The sequence below is a fragment of the Ictidomys tridecemlineatus genome, chromosome 5, assembly GCF_052094955.1.
Source record: "Ictidomys tridecemlineatus isolate mIctTri1 chromosome 5, mIctTri1.hap1, whole genome shotgun sequence".
Classification (NCBI taxonomy): domain Eukaryota; kingdom Metazoa; phylum Chordata; class Mammalia; order Rodentia; family Sciuridae; genus Ictidomys; species Ictidomys tridecemlineatus.
Genome location: NC_135481.1, coordinates 166,504,072 through 166,527,584, shown reverse-complemented (window position 1 = coordinate 166,527,584; position 23,513 = coordinate 166,504,072). Strand labels below are relative to the sequence as shown.

Here is a 23,513-nt window from a genome sequence, read left to right as displayed (position 1 = left end):
TACTGACATGGCTTTGGATATATAAGGATTAAAAAAAAAAAACTTTGACTTAGAATCATTTTGGACAAATTTTACAATAAAAACCAATTTGCTAAATACAAATGAATTGTAAAATTAGAGCTTCTCTTTTCAGAGCAGAATTGAAAAACCTGGAGTCTTCTCACTTGGTTTCTCTATCATTTTCTTCAGTACTCCCCAGTATATCAAAATGTAAACTCAAAAACCACACGATGACAGTGATTTTGAGCAGTGATTATCAGTGAGGTGAATTTTTGTTCTCAATGGGACACTGGATGAAGTCCACAGACAATTTAGATTTCTATGGTTGTGAAGAAGAGCTACTTGCATCTAATGTGTAGAAGCTGAGGATGCTGCCGAACATCCCACAATGCATAGGGAAATGTATATACAGCAAAGAATTGCTGGATCCAAGGGCTGAGACAACTCGATTTGGAGCAAAATTTAAAGAGATGGAAACACTTAGATATGATTTGTTCCATTTCTGAGACTAACCTAATCAAAATCTGCATAGATATTTCACTCCATAATGAGGTAAAGACACAAAGCTTATTTCTGATGGTTACATTTCTAAGCAGCTGCTTATCCCATCTCTAGTCTGCCTTTAACTACTTACCTAGATCTAATTAGTAAGAACAATGTAAGGTGTGTTCCCAGGGTCCTCAATGAGATCTTGATATATTTCATCTTCATTTTCTCCTCTAACCAGGGATCACAAATGCCCAATTCTAAAGCAAAAAAAAAAAAAAAAAAAAAAGAAATAATTAATTAAATAAAGACCACTTTCTGAAAATACCAGTGGAATTATAACTTAATTCTTAATTATGCTATTATAAAACCCACATTGTCCTCTGGTAAAGTGTTTTGTCTAGAGATGGATAATAATACCTCTCTGCCCAGAAAATATGCAACATATGTACATCACTTAGGATAACAGACCTAAGTACACATTTCCATGTGGCTTTATTGTTAGGAAAAACAATATATTCCACTGCACAGGAAATTAAACAATAATTAATGGGAAACAAGGAAACAGTTATTAATACTTTTTCAGTATAAGAAGCAACCAAGCCTTCTTGCCAGTCTCATGTATTACATTTCAAACAAGGTATTGGAACTTGGCTAATTAGAAAACTAATTTGCAATGATACCTTCTAATCTCAAGATACAATGATATCGGCTAGTTTTCAAGTTCTGATTCTTGCAAGTGATTCATTCACCCACAGAGAAGCTTGTCAGTTAGTTATTGCTGCAAAGAAACCATGTCAGCCTTAATGACTTAAAACAATAATCAGTATTTAGTTCATGACTCATTGGGTCAGTAGTTCAGGGTAGACTCAGCTGGAGAATTATTCACCCATATGCCTTTGTGCATATGTCATCAACTGTAGATCGACTAGGTGGGTCTGCTGCTTATGGGTGACTAGTTGTTGGCTGGTACAAAATTCACACTACTGAGTCATCCACCACCCGGCTGTTGTTTACATAAAGAGAAAAGGAGCCCATCAGAAAGTAGGAGCACCTTCGGCCTCTTACAGTCTATCATAAAACTGGTACAAAAATTTTTTTGGTCATATTTTATACAATAAAACAAGTTGAAGTCCATCTCTGATTTGAGAGATGGACAAATAGGTTCTACTATTTAACAGGAGGTGTGGCAAAGTCACATTGCAAAACGAATAAATACTAGGCCAAGTGGAGAACTGAGGTCATTTTTATATCAATGTACCATCCAGCATGTCGCTGCCAACTTTACTTTTATAATCAAGCTTCCCTGGAGTAACTGCCAGAGGGCATTTGGAAATGCATGGCCTACCTAGATGTCAGTCAACCTGCTGACAGTGGACATCATGAAGATAGACTCAGCCCCCTGAAACTTAACCTCTTGCCTCATTTGAATAGCTTCTCCTCAATGAAATGGGTCAGCGTGCGCTCTCTCTCTCTCTCTCTCTCTCTCTCTCTCTCTCTCTCTCTCTCTCTCTCTCTCTCTCTCTCTTCCTGTGGATCCTTAAGGTCAGAGGAGCCATCATAGTGACCCCAAAGAAAAAGGTATTTGTGTCTCTTGTGTGGTTATTTTGTGTAGCCCAGTTAGCCCAGTTCAACTGGAGTGACCCCTAAGCCTTTTAGTTGTGAACAGAAATCCGGCAGAGAGGGGCAGGAAACACTAGCCTTCAGGGTGCAGGAAGACGTGACCACAAATGGCGCAAGTGTGGCTTCTACTAACAGGCAAATATATCCTTATAGCCTTTCCTGAGTCAATGGCAGCTGCCTCCTTATGAGGCAATGCCAAAGCCAGCAAGGGATTATGACAGCTTAGAAATGATCAGGCCACCAGACAGGCCCAAGCTATGGTCTCCCAGAAACCCATTCCAGGAGGCCAGAGATCCTTTTGAAGACCTATGTAAGATAAGAGATGAAAAGTGGGGTCAGGGAGTACAAGCCTTCCCAGTCAACATGGCCCCCACACCACAGCACCTTGCCACTTTGTATCCACACAAGTTGGGTACCCTAAAGGAATTAAAGAAGGCAGTAAAAGAGGATGAGCCCTGGGGGTCCATTTGCAAAGCAAATGCTGGAATCATTCAGTCTTGAACTTAATTGCCCTCAAGACTGGAAAGACCTAGCCAGAGCAGCTCTCGAGCCCTCAACATTTTTGAAGTGGAAGACGTTCTTCTATGATGAATGTGAGCAGAAGGGGGATCGCAACCACACCACAAATGTTAACCTTCCAGCTGAATGCTTGCAGGGAGAGGGAATCTACAGTTCCCCTGCAGTACAAGCCACAGGCCCACCTAATTAATTTAATCAGGTGCAGCTCTGTGCTCTGAGAACCTGGAGGAACTTACCAGCTGGGGGTACAGTTTCTATACAGGGCTTAAGGCAGAAAGCCACTGAAGACTTGCCACAGTTTATTGACAGAGTATCCAAGATGGTAGAAGGGAAGGTGTCCCATGAAGGAGCTAGGGCAGCCTTAGCCAAGAAGTTGATCTGGGATGGACTAAATAAGGAACGTAGAGGGCAGTGGCGCCAGTACACAATAGCACATTGGATATCAAGGGACACAGCAACTCAAGCCTTTCTGCTGGCCTCAGCCATGGCAGTTGCATAAAAGCAGGACTAAGGAGGCTTACAAACAGCTAGTCAGAGACTGCAAAAAAATGTGCACCATTTCTCCCCCTTGGCCCTTTATAACCTGCTGGAGTGAATCCCTGAGAGTTAAAATCTAATGCTTTATGGCAAATGGATGTCACTCATTATGCTCCTTTTGGAAATTTAAAATATATTCATGTAATTATTGATATCTATTCAGGTTGTGTAATGGCCACAGCCTCCACAGGAGAAACCACAAAAAAAGATCATCTCCCATCTACTTAAATGTTTTGGAATTATGAATGTTCCCATGTCTATTAAAACTAACAATGGGCCAGCCTATACTCCTGTGCTCGCAAGACATTTCAGGTGGTTTGCAATGATTGGCATATACAGTGCTTACCTGGGATCCCCTATAACCCTCAGGCTCAAGGCATCACAGAAAGAGCATACAAGGAATTAAAGACCATGCTACAAAACAGAGGGAGGAACTATACCAAGTCCCCTCGTGATGCCTTGAACAAAACCTTATTTGCTTTTAGATTTCTTTCAATCTCAAAATTTTCTAAAGAAACAGCAGCCCATGATCATTGGGACCCCACCACAAGGCCTACCCATCTAACTATGGTCACATGGAAGGATCCCATAACAAATGCATGGGATCATGGGGCGGGGGCTCTTAACCATGGGGGGAGGGTTTGCATATGTTAACAGGAGCCTCACCCCATCTGGGTGTCTGCCAGAAACATCAAGCTCCTGACCTCTAGAGCCACCAACCAAGAAGATGAAGGAACTAACTCTAGAGGAAAAACCTCATGGGCAAAGGACTCAACAATGCAAACAGACCTCACGTAATGTAACCTGGGGTGATCTTAAAGGTCTTGTTGAGCAAGCCACCAGATTGGCCCCTTTGCCTGGTGGCAACCCCATCACTGGGCCTATGATGGTGGTCCTATTGTGTGTGGCACTCACTGCTAACAGTGAAGCTCCCATCAGGTAAATTGAGCTTTGGTCACTAGACCACCCCTTTTGGATGTTGATAATTGGAAAGTGGCTTTACCTAAGCTCTTCTCTAATAATTCAAACCTTATTGATCCTGAGTTATCCATTATGAGGTGACTGTACCCTGGAATGCCAGCCTTTCCATACCTACTCTGCCCATTTGTTTCTCTGTAGTATACATTGAAACCTATAATCCAGACAGTCCCCGCTGTTTTACTCTTGCCAATGAAACTATTCTTGATAACTATAATAAGTCATATGTTGGGCTGTCTCTCACTGACCTTAGAGTTAGAGTTAATACTAACTATAGTCATAGACTCCCCCATGGCAAATGCAAAAATCCCTTGCTGCCAACATTCCCAACAATGCTTTTTGGAAAGCCCCTTTCAGATAATGATAGCATCCAATGGAATCAATATGTCACAGCCATACTTTTTCTCCTTGATAAGATGAATTTCTTTCCAGGGAAGAACAACATCAATGTGCCTGGGCGGACGCAGCTCCCTGAGATGTAACTGATGTGCCCAAAAACCATATGGGCTACTTCAGTACCTGCTACATGGGACAAGCTGTTACCAACCATTATGCAGGAAATCAGTCTGGCATGATTGATGTCATGCTAATATTGCTGGTTGCTACACCCATCAAAGGGGCAGCAACTGGCTGGATAAATGGGTCGATATTGAGTCCAGACCCTGACCATGGATTTGCCTTTATGCCAAATTATATCCATACCTACTATGTACAAGCTTGTGTTATGCCACCCTTTACCATGCTAATAGTCAATGATACTGATAGCATAAATATCATTCATACAGAGATCCCTTGTGCAGTCAACACATCCTGCTGGTTCATAAATTGTCTAGCCCCTGCTATGAAAGCTAAATGTCTATTTATCCTCAGAGTTCCCGCAGTAATCTAGTTTCCAGTAAACTTATCCAGAGAGTGGAGGAGTCCATGGGACATGGACATGAAGAATCCTCTGAATGAAATCCTACACCAGACAAGGCATGCAATTAGCCTCATCATCACTGGGATTATTGCCCTGGTAGCCACCATTGCTGCCACAGCCACTGCAGCTACTTCGCTCACTCAGAGTATCCAGACTGCTCACACTGTGAACAACTTGCCTACTGTCATGAAAAAAGCCTTTGCCATTCAAAATGACTTAAATAAACTGTCCTGAGCTGCTATTTTAGTCATTCAGCAAGAACGAGACCCCCACCAAGAACAACTAGATATTCTGTTTATGTTGCAAAGGCTCACTTGTGATCCTGAGTTTCATAGTATATGTATCACCCAATATGCTGTATCTGAAAATGTGACCTTCTACTTCTCCAATTTTTCTCATTATATTAAGGGCATTTGGGATTCTAACTATGTTATGACTATGCATAACCTTACTAAGGCAATTGTCAAAATCAATAAGACTAAGGTGTTTATCTTGACAACCTCTTCTTTCTTACAGGGATTGACTGAACATTGGAAAAACCTGATAGCCAAATTAACTAATCTTTATAATGCTATTACCTTGACCCTACTATTTATAATAGTGATAATTTTTTTTCTTGTGTTGTGAGATGCTTATGTAACCATGTAAAGGCCACCAAACAAAAAACAACAACGCTGGTCAAAGTCCTTGCAGCACAGGCAGAGGGGGCAGATGTGGGGACAAGTGCATGGAGTACGCATTCATGGCATATATTAAGGGCATCTGAGTGGCAAACCACTCCCCTCGTGCTAGGCACATGAGCAGCAAACTGCTTACTCCATAGGCACAGATGAGTGTGAGGCCATATGTTGCAGTCTCTGAGCTTGTTCCATGGCCTGCTCCTTGGTTGGTCACTGCAAGGACAGTTAGCAAGAAATTGTATTTGTGTCTGCCTATAATCTGTCTAGCTACTACCTGAGTATATGGTAACTGTGCAATAAAATCAGACCTGCTTGCTGCTTGGTCTCTGGAGGTCACACTCTCCTCTACTTGTTCTGTAGACCTCCTTGCTGGATGAGGAGAGCTCACACAATGAATGAGAGACTAGAGATAAAAAGAAGCAACTTGCAGATAAATTATTTTCTCTCCCTCACACCTTGATAACCTTGTCAACCTTAATAACATACAGAAGGACATTCTCAAAAGAGTAAGTTTATTCAGTAATATTATTGCAATGGGAATATGTACGTCATAAGAAACCATGAACACATTCCAAGAAGTTGAGGCAAGGGGAAGTCTTTAAAGACAAAATGAGGAGGCTTATATCAAATATTTTGAAACAGTAATCTTTGGCTACAGAGATCAATGACAAAGGTGGCATCAGTCCAAGATTTAACAGCCAGCTGTTAGACAGATGTTCCTGTGAAAGTGGTTTCTTTTTGGTGTGTGTGTGTGTGTGTGTGTGTGTGTGTGTGTGTATGTGTGTGTGTGTGCAAGGCTGTGGTGTCCTTGTGAATCTTTTGTGACAGTTCTTATTGTCAGGTATGCAGGCACAAGATCTTTCATAATGTTCTAGCTTTATTTATTTGGATAATTATTTTGTTAGTGTTAGTTAGGGCTTGATCTTTTGATTCTGACAACTTTCACGATCTGCTCTGGAGATGTGGTGTCTCTATAAGGTTCCTATAGAAGACATTTGCTGTGACTACCTATTCTGCTTTTTTTGAAACTGGCTGTCCTTGATATATGCCTTCTTGTATTTTCTTTCTAATTTACCTTGTCTCTGATATCTTTTCTTCCTTCATATTCACTGTTTTTACATTCCCCCAATAAGGCATGAAAAGCTTAACTTTTGCTATAAACAAAATACCCTGGCCCAAAGCAACATACATTTATTCAGGTCATAATTCTGTAGTTTGGCTATTTGCTTGGGCTTAGCTGGGCAATGTTTCTGGTCTTAGCTAGACTCTCCCTACACATCTTAATCTAGTTGTTAGTTACCTACAGGTTGTCTAGGACAGGGTAGTCAGCTATTCACTGATCTACTTCATCCTCTAGTAGGCTAGCCCAGGTTTGTTCTCATGACAGCTGATCAAGATCTTATTTTTTTTAACATTTTATTTGATTTTTTATTTGTTCTAATTAGTTAGACATGAGAGCAGAATACATTTCAATTCATTGTACATAAATGTAGCACAACTTTTCATTTCTCTGGTGGTACAGGATGTAGAATTGCACCACATGTGCAGTCATACATGTACCTAGAATAATGATGTTTATTTCATTCCGCTATCTTTCCTATCACCATACCCTCTCTCCTTTTCTCCTCCCCCTTTGCCCAATCAAGGTTCCTCCTTCTTCCCATGCCCTTACTCCATTTTGGGGCAGCATCTACTGATCAGAGAGAACATTCGGGCTTTGGTTTTGGGGGATTGGCTTACTTCACTTAGCATGAAAAATTTTAAATTCCATCCATTTAGCTCCATAATTTTATTCTCTTTTAATGCTGAGGAATAGTCCATTGTGTACATATACCATTGTTTCTTTATCTATTCATCTATTGAAGGGCATCTTGGTTGGTTCCACAGTTTGTCTATTGTAAATTAAGCTTCTGTGAACACTGATGAGGCTGTGTCACTATAATACGCTGATTTTAAGTCCTTTGGGTATAGACCGAGGAGTGGGATAGCTGGGTCAAATGGTAGTTCCATTCCAAGTTTTCTAAGGAATCTCCATACTGCTTTCCATAGTGGTTGCACCAATTTGCACCACATACTGGCCAACACTTACTATTGTTTGTATTCTTGATAACGCCAATTCTGACTGGAGTGAGCTGAAATTTTAGAGTAGTTTTGACTTGTATTTCTCTAGTTACTGGAGAAGTTGAATATTTTTCATATATTTGTTGATTGATTGTATATCTTCTTCTGAGAAGTGTCTGTTCAGTTTCTTAGCCCATTTATTGATTGGGTTATCTATTTTTGTTGGTGGTAAGCTTTTTCAGTTCTTTATATATCCTAGAGATTAATGTGCTATTTAATGTGTGTATTCAAGATGTTCTCCCACTCTAGACATTCTCGTCACTAGGGTCTTGTTTTAATCAGCTTTTTCACCTATCTTTGTTAACTGCTGTGAAAAAAAGCACCTGACAAGAACAATGTAGAAAGAAGAAAGTTGATTTGGGGCTCTCTGTTTCAGAGGTATCATTCCATAGACAACCAACTCAAATTGCTCTGGGCTGGAAATGAGGCAAACATTGTGGTGGAAGGGTCTGAAAGAGGAAAGCAGCTTAGGATGTGTCAAACAGAAAGCAGAGGGAGTACATTTTTTCTTACCAGGGACAAGATATAAACCCCCAAGACACACCCCCAGTGAGTGGGGGTTTTATCATTTTATCACTCTTCCAGCCACACCCTACCTGCCTACAGTCACCTCTCAGTTAATTCATATTAGTGAATTAGTTGTGTTAAGGCTTGCAGAACCCAGTCATTTCACCTCTGAACTTTTTTGCATCATCTCATGCATGAGCTTTTGGGGGACATCCCATCTCTAAACCATGACAGGTACCAAGAAAGCAAGTGGAGACATCCAAGGCCTCTTGAGTCCTAAGCTTAGAACTGCCACACTGTCACTTGTGCCCCATTTCCACTGGGCCAGACTATCCCAAAGTCAGTTCAGACATTTAGGGATGGAGGAGTAGATTCCATGCCTTAAAGACAAAAGTTACGAAGACACGTGGCAAATGTATGAATACAGAAAGGAACAGAGAATTAGAGACATTTTTGCAATCAACTATAAAATGTCAGCATATATTTTGCCTCAGGCTTTATATTTTATGGTACTCAGGATATGATAATATCTATCATGTTAAATTTGTTTTAAACCAATGTCCTGAAATAGGCTTACATTTTTGTATAAATACTATTAAATCAGTATTAATTAAAATAAAACAAAATACAGTCTTGTAACCTCCATGATGTAAACTGTCCAGTTTTCCAATTTTTCTAGTGCTTTTCCATATGCATACAAAAATTTGCAAAAAATGCCTTTTTAAACTTATTTTTTAAAACAAGACTGAATATAGGAAATAAAAATTACTTATATTCTGTTTTCTAAACCTAGTCCTATATTATAATTATTTCTACTATGAAATTGACCTCAAAAATTTACAGCACAACACTCAAAAATTTGAGAGAACTAAGGTAGATTATTTTTATTTATCTCAACAGACATTTTAGTCTGTTTTCATTATTGGTTCTCTGGGTTTTCACTGTTAAGAATAATACTGAAAAGGTAGGTATACATAAAACTTTTTAAAATTTGCGCTTTCTGTAGAATATTTTAATAAGTAGAGTGGATTAATCCAAGGCTATGTGAACTTCATATGATTAAAAATTAAACCAATCATTTGGTATAAATCATGTTACAAAAAATAGGCACTAACAATAGTTAGTTAGGCTCATGCATGAGGTTATTGCAATAGGCAATAACAATACTTTTATCATTTTATGCAATTTATATAAAAGAGATGAATTGTTTGACTTATTCTCTCTAGCAATATTTGTTATATGCCAGACAGTATTCATGAATATAAACATAAACACAATATGGAATTGACTCTTTCAAGGAGATTTCAGAAACTAAATTTCTGCTTTTTAATAGTAAAGTTACTTCATTAATTTATTAAGATTATGATTATTATTTATTATGAGTACAAAATCAAAATATACTTGAGGGTAAAATAATAAAATGGTGTGGTATCTAAGCATGAATAGAAAAAATGTAACAGAATTCAGAAAAGTTTCATGATAAAAGAGAAATTATTGTTGAGTAAAGTGCCATTTCAAATCAATGAGAGAAAAATACACTATTGAATAGGCACTATGGGGCTAACCATTTATCCATTCTGGAAAATGCAAGAACATACTTGGACACACTAAAAATGAAGTCTATGTGGAATAAATTCCTAGATATGAAGACTAAAAAGTACAAAATTTTAGCAGAATATGATTTGGACAAAGAATTTCTTCTAACCTATGATTCAAAAGCAAAATTCATAAAGATTGCCAGAATTCAAAAATTTTAACTTCTATAAAGTTAAGCTTATAAAATGATTAACAGACCTGAGGAAAATATGTATAATATGAGAGTTAAAAGTTGCTATTTCTGCAATGTTCAGATTTTAGTTGCAGACAACAAAATCAACATAATTCCTAATATGCCAATAATATGAATCAATAAGGTATCTATCATAATTCCTAATGTGCAAAGAGTTTTTATGAATTATAAGGAAAGGATGAGGAACGCATTTTCTAAAATAATCTATAGGTAAAGAAATAAAAACAACTTGTACTCTATAAAAGAATATTTGTCTTTAGTAGCATTCAAGGAGTAACAGTTTTAAAAAGAGAATCAGATTGGCTAAAATTGGTTAAAATTTTTAAAAACTCCAATATTAACAAAAAGTAGGAACTCTCACTGATTTACTGACCTTTGGTGAGATTTATACAGGTTTTTTTTTTTTTTTTTTGTGTGTGTGTGTGTGTGAAGTGCACTTATCATAAATATTTAAAATGTTTGAATAGTTCTTGTCAGAAATAATTAATTTGCTTAAGAGTTTATGATAAGAGTTTATGATATCTATGATTTGCTATGAAAAAATGGAATACTCTAAAGGATTATCAGAAATGCAAGAATAGCAATCACCAAGAATACAAGTAACAAAAACATTGGAGAGGAAATGGGGGGAAAGTTCAATTATGCATTGCTGGTGGGACTGAAAATTGGTGCAACCACCCTGGTAAGCAGTATGGAGATTCCTTGCACAATTTGGTATGGAACCACCATTTGACCCCTTTATCCCACTCCTCGTTTATACCTAAAGGATTTAAAATCAGCATACTACAGTGATGTACAGTTGCTTTTTATAGCAGCTTAATTCACAATAGCCAAGCGTTGGAACCAACCTGAGTGCCCTACGATAGACGAATGGATAAAGAAAATGTGGTATACATATCATAAAGAATAATGAAATTATGGCTTTTGCCAGTAAATGCATGGGACTGAAGAATATCATGCTAAGTGAAATAAGCCAGTCCCCAAAACACGAACACATCTTGTTGTGGAATGTTAACCCACAATAAGAGAGGGAAAGATTGGAATTTTACTGGATAGACAAAGGGGAATGAAGGTAAGGGGGAAAAGATGAGAATAGAAAAGACAGTAAAATGAACCAGACATATCTTTCCCATCCTTATATATGAGTACACAACCAATGTAACTCCATATCATATACAACCACAATAATGGGATCCTAACTGAAACAAGTTGTATTTATGCTGGGTATGTATAATATGTCAAAAATACTCTACTGTCATGTGTATATAGAAAGAACAAATAAATTTTAAAAGAAATACAATATTTAAGTGGTACAACTGTGTTATGAAACTTTACACATATCTTTAGAAAATTATACTTTTAAGAACCAACATGAGAAGGACCATGCAAATCAGTAAATGTAAAAGTCACAGTATCAGAGATAGATCACACTTGATAAAAAATTATATATGTAACATACACATTTCCATATTCTTTATGAAAATCTGGGTGATATTTACAATGTGTGTGTGTGTGTGTGTGTATGTGTGGGCGCGCGCGCGCATGTGCAAAGATTTAGGATTATGATTTTGGAAAAATCACGTTACACTGTTAGCAATGACTATTTCAGGATAATGGGATCAGAAGATATGTACTTTAATTTTTACCCTGTATATTTTCATAGTGTTTGAATAGTTCACAATGAGTTACAGTGCTCTTGTAACTTAAAAAAAAAATGCATGATGTACCAAGGAAAATGCTGTCAAAAGCTATTCAAACTGTTATATCATCCCTTCAAGCCCTCATTTCAAATGCTGTCAACAACAATTTCCAGGTTTATTATGGTAGAATATCTTTGAGGTCTAAAATCTTGCTTAGGAAATCTTCTGAGATTATGTCTGTCTGATACTCATCCAAATGTCAAGTGAAATTAATTAACCTTGATACCACCCCTGGGGCCTGCCCATACCACACACAATCTTTGCCCCTTCTGGCACAGTTTGCTCTTGGTGATAGATGTGACATGCTAAGGAGTGCTGCTGCTGAAATCCAATCTGATAAAACCCTGCTTACGAAATTACCAAAAAGAGCAAAAAGCACAAATCCCCAATGAAGTTGTGTTGGCCACCCTTTTCTAGTGCAGAAATTGTGCTAGACATTTGGAATTAATAATAAAAATAACTTATGACTCTTTACTTTCTGCAAGCTGCCTGATTTCCCTGCAGTTCACTCTGCTTTATTTTTGGCACCAGGTATTTAATGATATTTTAAAAATCACATGATATAACTTTGGAGTTGTTTGTTCCTTTAAGTTACCAAACCTAGATATCAGTGGAAATGACCTGGGCTAATAAGCAAATGTCCTGCTTTCATCAAAGCCCATGGGCTCAAACAAAACTGAGAGCAGAATTTTCAAAGAGCAATATCCCAATTTTGTGTTGCACAAACCTTCTTTGCTCTGAAGCTGATTAGAAGAGCTGTCCAAAGCATTTAGACTTTAAGATATTCTGGGATAATTCCAAGTCCACATGTATAAGCTTAGAGAAAAAAAAATCTCTTAATAAATTAATCTCATAACTAGGTGGAAATACAAAAAAATATGCCACCTAGATAATTAGCATAACAAATGAGGTACAGTTTAAAATGAAAACATCATATCTTTCTTACGTCTGAATTCATTCTTTCCCCTGTTATTCTTCAGTTTAAATAAACATTTTCAGGAGTCAAAATGTTCACCAAAATTGATACTTTTCCTCTCTTGCAAACAATAGTCAAATCAGGCAAAGAAACCCGGATCTGACTAGATTTTCTAATTTTGCTTTCATTTGTAACCTCTTTCTTCCTCATTTTATCTTTTTTGTGCTTTCCAGGAAAATCCCAATACAAAGACAAGTTATAATTCTCAAAGTCTCAGGTTTTTTCAAGTTGATTTTGGAGTAAGTTTTCCACATAATCCTGCAAACTGAGGTGTATAAATAAAGACAGTGTTGAATCCCTGGTTGTGGTGAGAGGTAGTCAGCTGGGGGTCCTCAGAGTCAAGGGTACCATTCTAGAGGATTGTTTGAGGCAAAGGAGGCTGGGCAAGAAAGAATGCTTTGCTTCCTTCACACTGATTTCTGTCAGAAATAACAACCACAGCAATCATACAGGTACATTTCTACAACCACTGGCTTCCTCCCTGACATCATAACACAATAGTGAATTCCAACTCATTTTACACTTCTTTTCTCCTGTCCCCTATTAACCTAATTACCATTCTCCACTTAGAGCCAGTTGACATCCAACCAATACTTTTAAGTTTCCTCAAGCTTTTCTGGTCTGGAAATTCCTTCTTCCGTTATTGTTATCTGCAATCTTCAAAGAAGGGTGTTTAGCTCAATTATACTCATATCATTAATATTTGATAGACATTTGTTCTCTGACAGTAGATTAAAATTATTTTTAGGCTAATATCTCAATACTAATACTTTTTTCTAGTCTTAAAATTAAAGGAATGTTTTTCCCATTTTTGTGTATAATTCAGCAAGTTTTTAAAAATGAGATGCTTCCTTGTACATATGTACCACAATTTGTTCATTAATTCCCAAGTTAAAAAGCTCTGGAATTATTTATAGTTTGAGTGATCATGAATGAGATAATTTGAAAACATTTTTGTAATTATTTTTGTGTTATTGCTGGTTTTCATTTCATTTTGGTAAATACTTAGGTAAAGGGGTATTGGTTCCTACAGTACATGTAAGCTTAACTGCTGCTGTATTTTCTACACCATAATCTGACATCCTGCTTTATGTAACTGACTCAGCTGGGATACCTTCCCTTTTCAGTCTGAGTAAAATGACTAGCCTCAACAAGCTTAAAGTTCTCCCCTAATGTATATTTGTGTTCAGGAATTTTCACTTTGAAGGGCATTGCATCTGATTTCTAGGACCTTTTGTGATGTCCTCATCCATCAGCCCACAACTCCACTAACAATAACCTGGAAATAAAATTTTCAAGACTTCCCAATTACTAATATAGCGTCCAGTCACACAGAAACATTCGTAAACGTTTTGCAGATTCTACTGAAAGTTCATGGGAGCATAAGTTGTGTGGGTGAGTGTTACATTTCACACTCCGTTGAAAGCACTAAAATATTACATCTTAAACATCCTTGTTCTTTTGTGGAATTCTTACTTGGACACTAACTATTCTGGCTTCTTTCTGCTTTTCCCCCTTTAAGGGCTGGTCTTATTAACTTCCCTCCAAATCCAAAGTAACCTTTTTACCCTATATTTAGGGAAACTCAGCTATCTCTTACTGTGATTCATAAATGGTGCATACATACATTTATTTAAGGTCCTCAGCAAAAAGAAATGCAAAGCAGTAAAGTTAAGGTTATTTTTCCTAATTAGAGAGCTTCACGGTGGTTTCTTCTTCAAGATTATTTTATCCTTTCTTTCTTTTAATTGTTTATTGAGTTCTAAATCTTTGAAAGTTGAATTTTCATTTATGGTGTAAGTTGATAACTTTTAGTGTACCAGTTAGCTACTGCTGTGTAACAATTCACTCCAAAATTTAGTGGCTTAAAGAAACAAACATTTTATACTACTCATCACGTTCCTTAGGTCAGCTGAGCAGTTCTGGACTTATCTCTCTTTCTCAACAGTCAACAGGCTGAGTAGGCAGCTTTGCTCAACTAAGCTGGACTTTCTCATATGTGTGGCTATAGGAGGTTTTAACGTGACCTTTACTAAGACTATAGTTTTCATCAATATTGTCTCCAGTTTTCCAACCAAACAGTTTCTTTTCTTACAGACATGGTAACGATTCAAGAGTAAGTGTACAAGTATGCATGGGTCCTTCAGAACTAGCACACCAATACTACCATAACATTTTGTTGGCCAAGCAAATCACAAGGCCAGTCCAGAGTCAAAAATGGGGAAATAGACATCATTTATAATGAAAATTGATGCAAAGTCACATTATATAGATGATACATATATGAAAGATAAAGAATGGGGATTTTTTTTCAATCTACTATACACACATAGTAGGTATATTTACTAAGTAAAAGATCTAATTCTCCTTCCATTCTAAATAAAATTTTACTTTATTCACTCATGAACATGAAGCTAACTGAAGTAAACCTCAGAAATTACATTTAAAAATTCTTTACTTTCCCTAATGAAAAGTTAAAATCAGATCATATAATTCTTTTCAGTTTAATGAACTACACATCACCTAAAACTTTAAAAAGTACCATTATGGTCTCCTATTATTAGTCAATACTATTGAATCTATTTTTTAAATTAAATGTAAAAATTCTTGAATAATAAATAAAAAAGAATTTGGGTTATAACTTAAGACTTCCATAATACATCTTTGTTTTGAGAGAAAGCATGTTTTTATAAAGTTACACATATACATAATTTAGAAAATATTTTTGTTCTCCAAATGCTCTCTTCCAACAGACAAGCATCTCCAACCTTTTATAAGTATTCTTTTTGTTTAGACATTCATATTGCATATAGCTGCAGGCTTTTGCCTTTTGATTTTCAGTCTTGGCTAGTAGATAATATATGATTATATTTATTTTATATATTTATTGTTATAAAATTTAATATTTATTTATATTAATTTATTATTACATAGTATTTTTATATAATAATAAGGATGTCTGCATGATATCTATTACATCTTCCTGATCCTCCAAATTTCCCCAAATGTGCTTCTTCCCCCTTCCCTTCCTATTAAGATAGTTATATACCAATTTGGATTAGAGCAATATATTAATATACAAATGTGATTTACAGTTGATGCATGTGATATAGTATATAACTTTTAATTTCTTACATTTTTTGTTTCCTCTATTTCTAACTGTCTATTTTATATATTTTCTTAATTCCTCATGTATTTTTTTTTAGCAACTCAACTCCAAATACTGTCAGTTATTCAGTTATTTGTCCTACCTTTTTTTTTTTTTTGGTGCTGGGGATTGATCTCAGAGCCACTCAATCACTGAGCCACATTTTCAGCCCTATTTTGTATTTTATTTAGAGATAGTGTCTCACTGAGTTGCTTAGCAGCCTTGCTTTTGCTGAGGCTGGCTTTGAACTCATGATCCTCCTACCTCAGCCTCCACAGCAGCTGGGATAACAGGTGTGCACTGCTGTGTCTGGCTTACCCTTCCTTTTTAAATGTTCAGACATATCATTGTTTAATCGTTTCATTTTTTCTCAAATGAATTTCTCCCAAAGCTTTCTGTCCAGGTTTTCAACAGGCAAATGGCCCTGTGCCTAGTGACTCAATGTCTTACTGTAGATTCTGTTGTTTCTTAAATCCTGTTGAATTCTTTCCTGGCTTAATTATTCACTTTGATGTGCACATTCTCCAGTAACTTCCTGAGGAAAGATTTTGGAGGCATGCTGGGTCTGAAAATATTCTACTTTCATACTAAGTGACATGTTATCAAGCTGTAGAATTCAAGGTTGAAAGAAGGGTCCTTTGGAATTGTGAACCATTTTTCCATCATCTGCACCTTCCAGTGTTACCTATAGCTTCTAGTGCTGCTCACGAGAAGGTCAAGATCATTCTCAACTTGGTTCTTTAATTATGGCCTTCTTTTTCTTTTCCTTTCCAAAGCTTGCAGTATCTTCTCTTTGTCCTGGACCTTGGATGTTTCCCCAGGGTCTTGGCAGAGGAATATTTCCAGCCATTGTGTTTGACGCTTACTACTCTCCTTCAACCTGGAACTGTGTACCTCTACATTCAGAGAAATTTCTTAAATTATTGTTTCTTCCTATAGATTTAATTGACATCTCATTCTGATATTCTTACTCTTTTTCTTTTATTTATTTGTTTCTTTGGGGCTTTTAGATCTTTTAAACTAATACCCTAGCTTTTTCCTTTTCCCTTCCTACTTTCCATTTCTGTCTTTACATTATTCCCTCCATGGAAATGCTCCCAATTTTATTTTCCAATACTTCTATGGAATTCTTATGTCTATTCTCAGATTTCAATTTTGAAGAACACTTTTCAACTATTTCTTTTTATAATATCCAGCTTTTTCATGCATAAATGCTGTATTTTATTATAGGACTCCAAGAATATTAACCTAAGCATTTTAAAACTTCTGCTCTTTGCAGAAGAAGTTTCCTCTAAGTAGTTTTTTCTTCCTACAGCCCCGGCCCCGGCCCCCCCCCCCAGCATTTCTTTTAGTCTCAATATTTCGTGCCAAATGGCTTCCTCAATGTCTGGCTGTCCTTGGCTGTCTGCTCAGATTTAAGCCTTGGACCCTGAAAAGCTGATTAGATGCCCTGAGCTAGCAGCTGGGCTCTGTTCACTGGGCTTTACTCTCAAGGCATCTAAGGGAACTCCCTGGGAGGATCTTTAGTGTCAGAGATGTTCACTCTTTTTTCTTGAGCTAGTCAATTGCCCCAGAGGAAGATTTCTAGTTTCCTACCTGGAAGACACAAGGCCTTGTGCCAATTAACACTCTGGGAACTAAAGGAGAGAAGAGGCTGGGGGCCTTAGAGTTAAGTATTGCAAACACAGTGCCACTTTTAAGTTGGGGAAGTGACCAAATATAACAGTTTTCCTGTGACTAAAATTTTCTGGGATGCAGGATTTTCAGTGCTAAAATTGGTGTAATCCCCAGCAAAAGTAACTGAAATTGGTCACTTTATTCTCAGCAATATATCTTAAAGGATTCTGATTTGACCTTTTTTTTTTTTTTTGCTTTTAAGCCTTTCTTTAGAGCCAAGGCATCCTGACTCCCACATCTAGACCATGCATCTGAATGGCCCTGCCCAAATGGCACCAAGCCTGCTTTCAAGGGCTACATGGGCCTCTTTGGTCAGTCTGTCTTCCTTAGGATGAACAACTTCAATCATCTGGTGATGAATCCCTGAAACCAAGACATGAACAAGCAATGGCAGTTTGCAGAGGTTTGATGGACTTTAAATAGTGGCTGGATACAGTATCTTTATTTTATATTATTATTATTATTAATGTGGTGCTGAGGATCAAACCCAGTGCCTCACTCATACCAGGCAAGTGCTCTACCACTGAGCCACAGCCCCAGCCCCTAATTTAGCTTTCTTTAGTGTGCTGTCAAGTTCCCCTTATCCATCCACTTTCCAGGTTCCAACATATTCTGCTGTCATTGCCTCTCCTCTTTTTACTCTTGTCATTGTCATCCTCCTCCTCTGCTTCTTATTATTCTTCTCAAATTATATTTATGTAAATAAAGTTTATAGAGGAAGAGAAAAATGCATGTGTCTGATCCTTACCTCTCCTAGGTACTTGAAAGACCAAAATATTTCCAGCAAATGAGTAAACAGGAAAATAAATAAATGTGGCTAAAGGGTCTGGGTGAGAGAATGGAAAAGAAACAGTCAATCCTCACTTGATCCATGCATTAAACAATATCCTGAAATTACACAATGGAGCATCTACTACTTTGTCTGCCACCAAATGCATTTTATTAGGAGAACGCCCAGCTGCTATGGAATAGACTGAGAAGCAACAGAACCAAATCTTTCCAAGACATTGTTTCCAACTTCTCTTCCAGATGCACTCTTGTGATTGTGTTACTTTATATATGGATGGAGGACAAGAGCAACAGCAGGCTCTCAAATGGTAAGACACATACATTTTATAAAGCTCTTTTTCTCTTGAGTCTCTATATATTCTGGATATTAATATGAATAGTTGGCAAATATTTTCTCCCATTCTGCAAGTTGTCTCTTCACTCTGTTGATTGTTTCCCTCACTAGCAGAAGCTCTTTAATTGTTTAGCATGGCATTGAATAAACAAAATCTGCAGCCTTACTTTGCCCCTAATACCCAGTAAAGCCACCATTTCCAAGGAAGCAAATGCAAGGCTAGAACCCTCCCAAGTATGGGAGGACAGGGCTCACCCATGCACTCCCTACAGCCCGTGCCTTTCAGTAGGGAGGTAGGCCCTAGCAGAGGAGCAGGTATTGCTGTCAAGGCAGGTGTTGCTGTCCAGGCTGAGGCTGTGTTGGCTCAGGGAAAAGGCACTGACCTTGCCTGTGAGCTTAATATGGACTCATGAAATGCATACTTTCACTGAAAACTTCCAGTAACCTCATTTTACATGTAAGGAAATGGGAAGAACAGCAAGTTAACTAAATTTACTCATGGCCCACAGTAGCTAGTCAATGATGGAATTGGTACCCATCCCATTCTACCTCATTATTTTAAACTTTCTAGATAAAAATAAATCATCAAGAATGTGAGAAGTGGTGAGCGGTTCTGAGTATGGTTGTTCCCATGGTTCTCCAGGAAGCAAGGTGAAGACCTTTGGACACAACTTCTCTCACCTGGGTACAGGTGGGCCAGGCCTACCTTTGGCAACATCATGAAGGCAGCAGAGTGGGCATCAGGCCATGTGGGTTTCTTTCCTGTGCGGTGCAGTAGGCATCCATCTCAGGCAGGGCCCTCTGACTTTCAGATTCAAACCTGGAGTCACCAGAGGATCACTATGCCATTTTAGGGGGAAAGGACTCACATATTTAAGTGTACTGATGTGTCCTGGATCTTGGCATTTTACACTTTCAGATGGTATCCTAATTGTGAAATGGTGGTGTTTAGTTCATATGAAGGACTTCATCCCACTGAGGTCAGATGGATGGTGTAAGTAGGGAACCTTTTCTTTCTTGAGTTTAGGAGTTCTCTTTTTATCATTTTGAACTACGTTTAATCAAATTCTTCCCCTTCTCTACAGGGGAAAATTTCACTGTGTTAAGTTCTTGTGTTTTTTTTTTTTTCAGGGAGAAATGCAAGGACATGATCTTAAAAAATAGAAGACTTAAGGAAGTATCAGAGATAAATCTCAAGGTTATACAATTGTGATTTCAGCTGTTTGCTCAGGCCTTGTGAAGAGTATAAGTATTGATTATGGCCTCAGGTCTTCTGTAGCAGCTCATGGACTACAAGGAAAGGCAGTTCTCTGGAGGAAAGGACAGCTGTGAGCTGTCTGGGGTCCCCAACAGTGGCAACAGAGGGTGCTGAGTGCACTGGACCAGCCAGCAAAGGGTATGGGGCCCAAAGCCCAATGGGTTCACTCCTATCCCTAGTTAGTTAGCAGGTTGACTTCCTAAGGCTTTGCTTCTCCCTGATGGTCTTTCCCATAAGTTCCAAATTTTAAATAATTGACTTTATTTTTATTGGCATTTAAACAGAAAACTGTTTCTCTTCTCACGACACTTCTGAAATACATGTGTGGGCTTTTCCCACCACATACACCACCCAAAACCAACTCTCCAATCCTTTCAAGATAAAAACTGGGAATTCTGCAAATTATCTCTGTTTGCTGATGGCATTATCCTATATTTAGAAGACCCAAAAACCTCCACCAGAAGACTTCCAGAGCTCATAAGTGAATTCAGCAAAGTAGCAGGATATAAGAGCAATGCTCATAAATCCATTGCATTCCTATACTCCAATGAGGACTCTGTTGAAAAAAAAAATTAGGAAAACTATCCCATTCACAATAGCCTCAAAACAAAGCAAAACAAAACAAAACAAAACAAAACCCAAACCTTGGGAATCAATATAACAAAAGAGGTATAGGACTTCTACAATGAAAACTATAGAACACTAAGTAAAGAAATTAGAGAAGACCTTAGAAAATGTAAAAAGCTTCCATGTTCTTGGATAGGAAGAATTAATATTGTCAAAATGGCCAAACTACCAAAAATGCTATACAGATGCAATGCAATCCCCATCAAAATCCTGATGACATTCTTTAGAGAACTAGAAAAATCAATTACAAAATTAAGTTGGAAAAATAAGAGAACCAAAATAGCCAGGGAAATTCTTAGCAAGAAGAGCAAAGCAGGAGACATCACAGTAGTGTGTCTCAAATTACATTACAGAGCTATAATAACAAAAACAGCATGATACTAGCACCAAAACAGGCATGAAGAAAAATGGAATAAAGAAGGCACAGAGACAAATCCATACTGATGCAGTCATCTTATACTTTAAAAAGGTGCCAAAGACATATGTTGGAGAAAAGATGGCCTTTTTAACAAGTGGTGCTGGGAAAACTGGAAATCCATATGTAGTAGGATGAAATTTAATCCCATCTCCCACCCTGCACAAAAGTCAACAAAAAATGAATTAAAGACCTATTAATTAGAACAGGAAGACTGTAACTTCTAAAGGAAAATGTAGGCTCAACACTCCAACATATCAGTACAAGAACAACTTTCTTAACAAGACTACTAAAGTTCAAGAAGCAAAGCAAAATATCAATAAGTGGAATGACATCAAATTAAAAAGCTTCTGCACAGCAAAGGAAACAGTTAAGAACATGAAGAGAGTCTTCAGAATGGGAGAAGATCTTTGTCATCAGCTCCTCCAATAGGACATTAATGTCCTGTTAGTCATGCGACCAACACACTAGCTTCATACTAGAGGTTTGAAACATAGAAATTAACTAATGAGTTCAAATTAAAGAAACATGACTCTCAATTTACCTTTTTTGCCCAGCTCAGAGAGGCTCCTCCCAGCTCCTGCCTCTAGCCACCTGACTCGGTATCAAGGTTTACACAAGAGGCCAGCAAGAGAAAGAAAAGCATGCCAGGGAGTGAGCTTTTATTGGGGAACAAAAAATTCAGGGGAAAATTCCATCCAATGAAGGTCGAGGGGACAGCATTCCAAGGTCAGGGTCAGTGATTGGCTTTCAGGTCAGTGGTCAGTCACACCCCCACACAGACAAGCCCTCGCACCTGGGGAAATGTGGGGAAGGCTCTGACATAGCTTGTCTTAATCGCCTCATACCCAGCCAGGGAGGTAGCTCAAATAACGTGCAAGAATGGCTTCCCACAGTCCTGGATATAAAAAGAACTCAAAAGAACTTAACACCAATAAACAAATAACCCAATTAATAAATGGGCAAAAGAACTGAACATACACTTCTCAAAAGAAGAAATACAAATGGCCAATAAATATATGGGAAAATTGTTTAACATCTCTAGCAATTGGGGACATGCAAATCAAAACAATATTGAGATTTAATCTCCAGTCAGAATGGCAATTATCAAGAACACAAATGTTTATGAGGATGTAGGGAAAAGGTAGACTTATATATTGTTGGTGGGACTGCAAATTAGTGCAACCATTCTGGAAAGCAGTATGGAGATTTTTCAAAAAATTAGGAATGGAACCACCATATGAGCCCACTACCTCACTTCTACACATGAACCTAGAAGACTCAAAATAAGTATACTATAGTATACTAATCAATGTTTATAACAGCAAAATTCACAATAGTCAAACTATGGAACCAACCTAAGTGCCCTTCAACAGATGAATGGATAAATAAAATGTGATACACACACGCACATACAAGTATGTATACACACACACACACACACACACACATATATATGTATATGTATATGTATACACACACATACACACACAATGAATTATTGTTCAGCCATAAAGAAGAATAAAATTATGGCATTTGCCAGTAAATTGATAGAACTAGAGAGTATCATGCTAAGTGAAATAAGTCAGTTCCCCAAAATCAAAGGTCAAATGTTTTCTCTGATATGTGAAAACTAATCCAAAATAAAGTGGTGTGGGGGTAATTTTTTTTAAAAAAAAGGTAAAAGAATAAAGATAGAGAAAGGAAAAAACAGGGGGACAGAGGGAGTTTCATCAAAATAGAGGAAAGATCAGTAAACAAAGGGAATTCAAAGGAAGAGGAAAAAGGTATAGGGAAAGAGAATAACAGTGAAATAAATATGATTGAACTTCCATTTGTGCAGACATGAATGTGGCACAGTGGGTCCCAGCATTGAGTGTATCCACAGGACACTAATTTTTTTTTAAGTGGTCAACTGTAAATGGATTGAAGAAGGATTGGCGAAGTAGAAGGAGGGAAGTGAGGGGATGGGGGAAGTACTGGGGATTGACTGAAGCAGGTTGTGTTCCATGCTTTTGTGATCATGTCAAGGTGTATACTGGTGTTGTACGTATATAACTAAATAGAATTTTTAATAAGTTATTAGAGAACCAAGACAATTCAAGGACTTTATTTCATACTGAGATATTAACATTGAATTAATATTAATGTTGACATTAAGATCAATGTAAGACTTTGAAGGATGCAGAGGATAGTCTGATTTATTTGTTTAAAATGCTCCTCTAATTGTTGAATAGAAAATGTTTTGCACAGAAGAAATAATAAGAATCCATATTAGAGATGACGGAGGCTAGGACTGCTAACAATAGCAGGAAAGATGAGTAAATTTTGGATATACCTTGGAGAAAGAAGTGACAGTACTTTATAATCATTTGGATGAGGAGTAGATGTTCAGATAAACAAAACAACCAAAGATGGTTCTTTTGGGTT

The 23,513-nt window shown here is 37.4% G+C and overlaps 1 long non-coding RNA gene across 1 annotated transcript in view; it reads right to left on the bottom strand.

Annotated features, from left to right (window-relative positions):
* Positions 1 to 633: 633 nt before the first annotated feature.
* The window catches only part of LOC120886167 (uncharacterized), a 274,114-nt gene continuing 251,234 nt past the window's right edge, over positions 634 to 23,513 (bottom strand). Inside the window, exon 4 of the long non-coding RNA XR_013439552.1 lies at positions 634 to 746. This is a non-coding gene — a long non-coding RNA (uncharacterized LOC120886167). The remainder of the gene's footprint in view (positions 747 to 23,513) is intronic.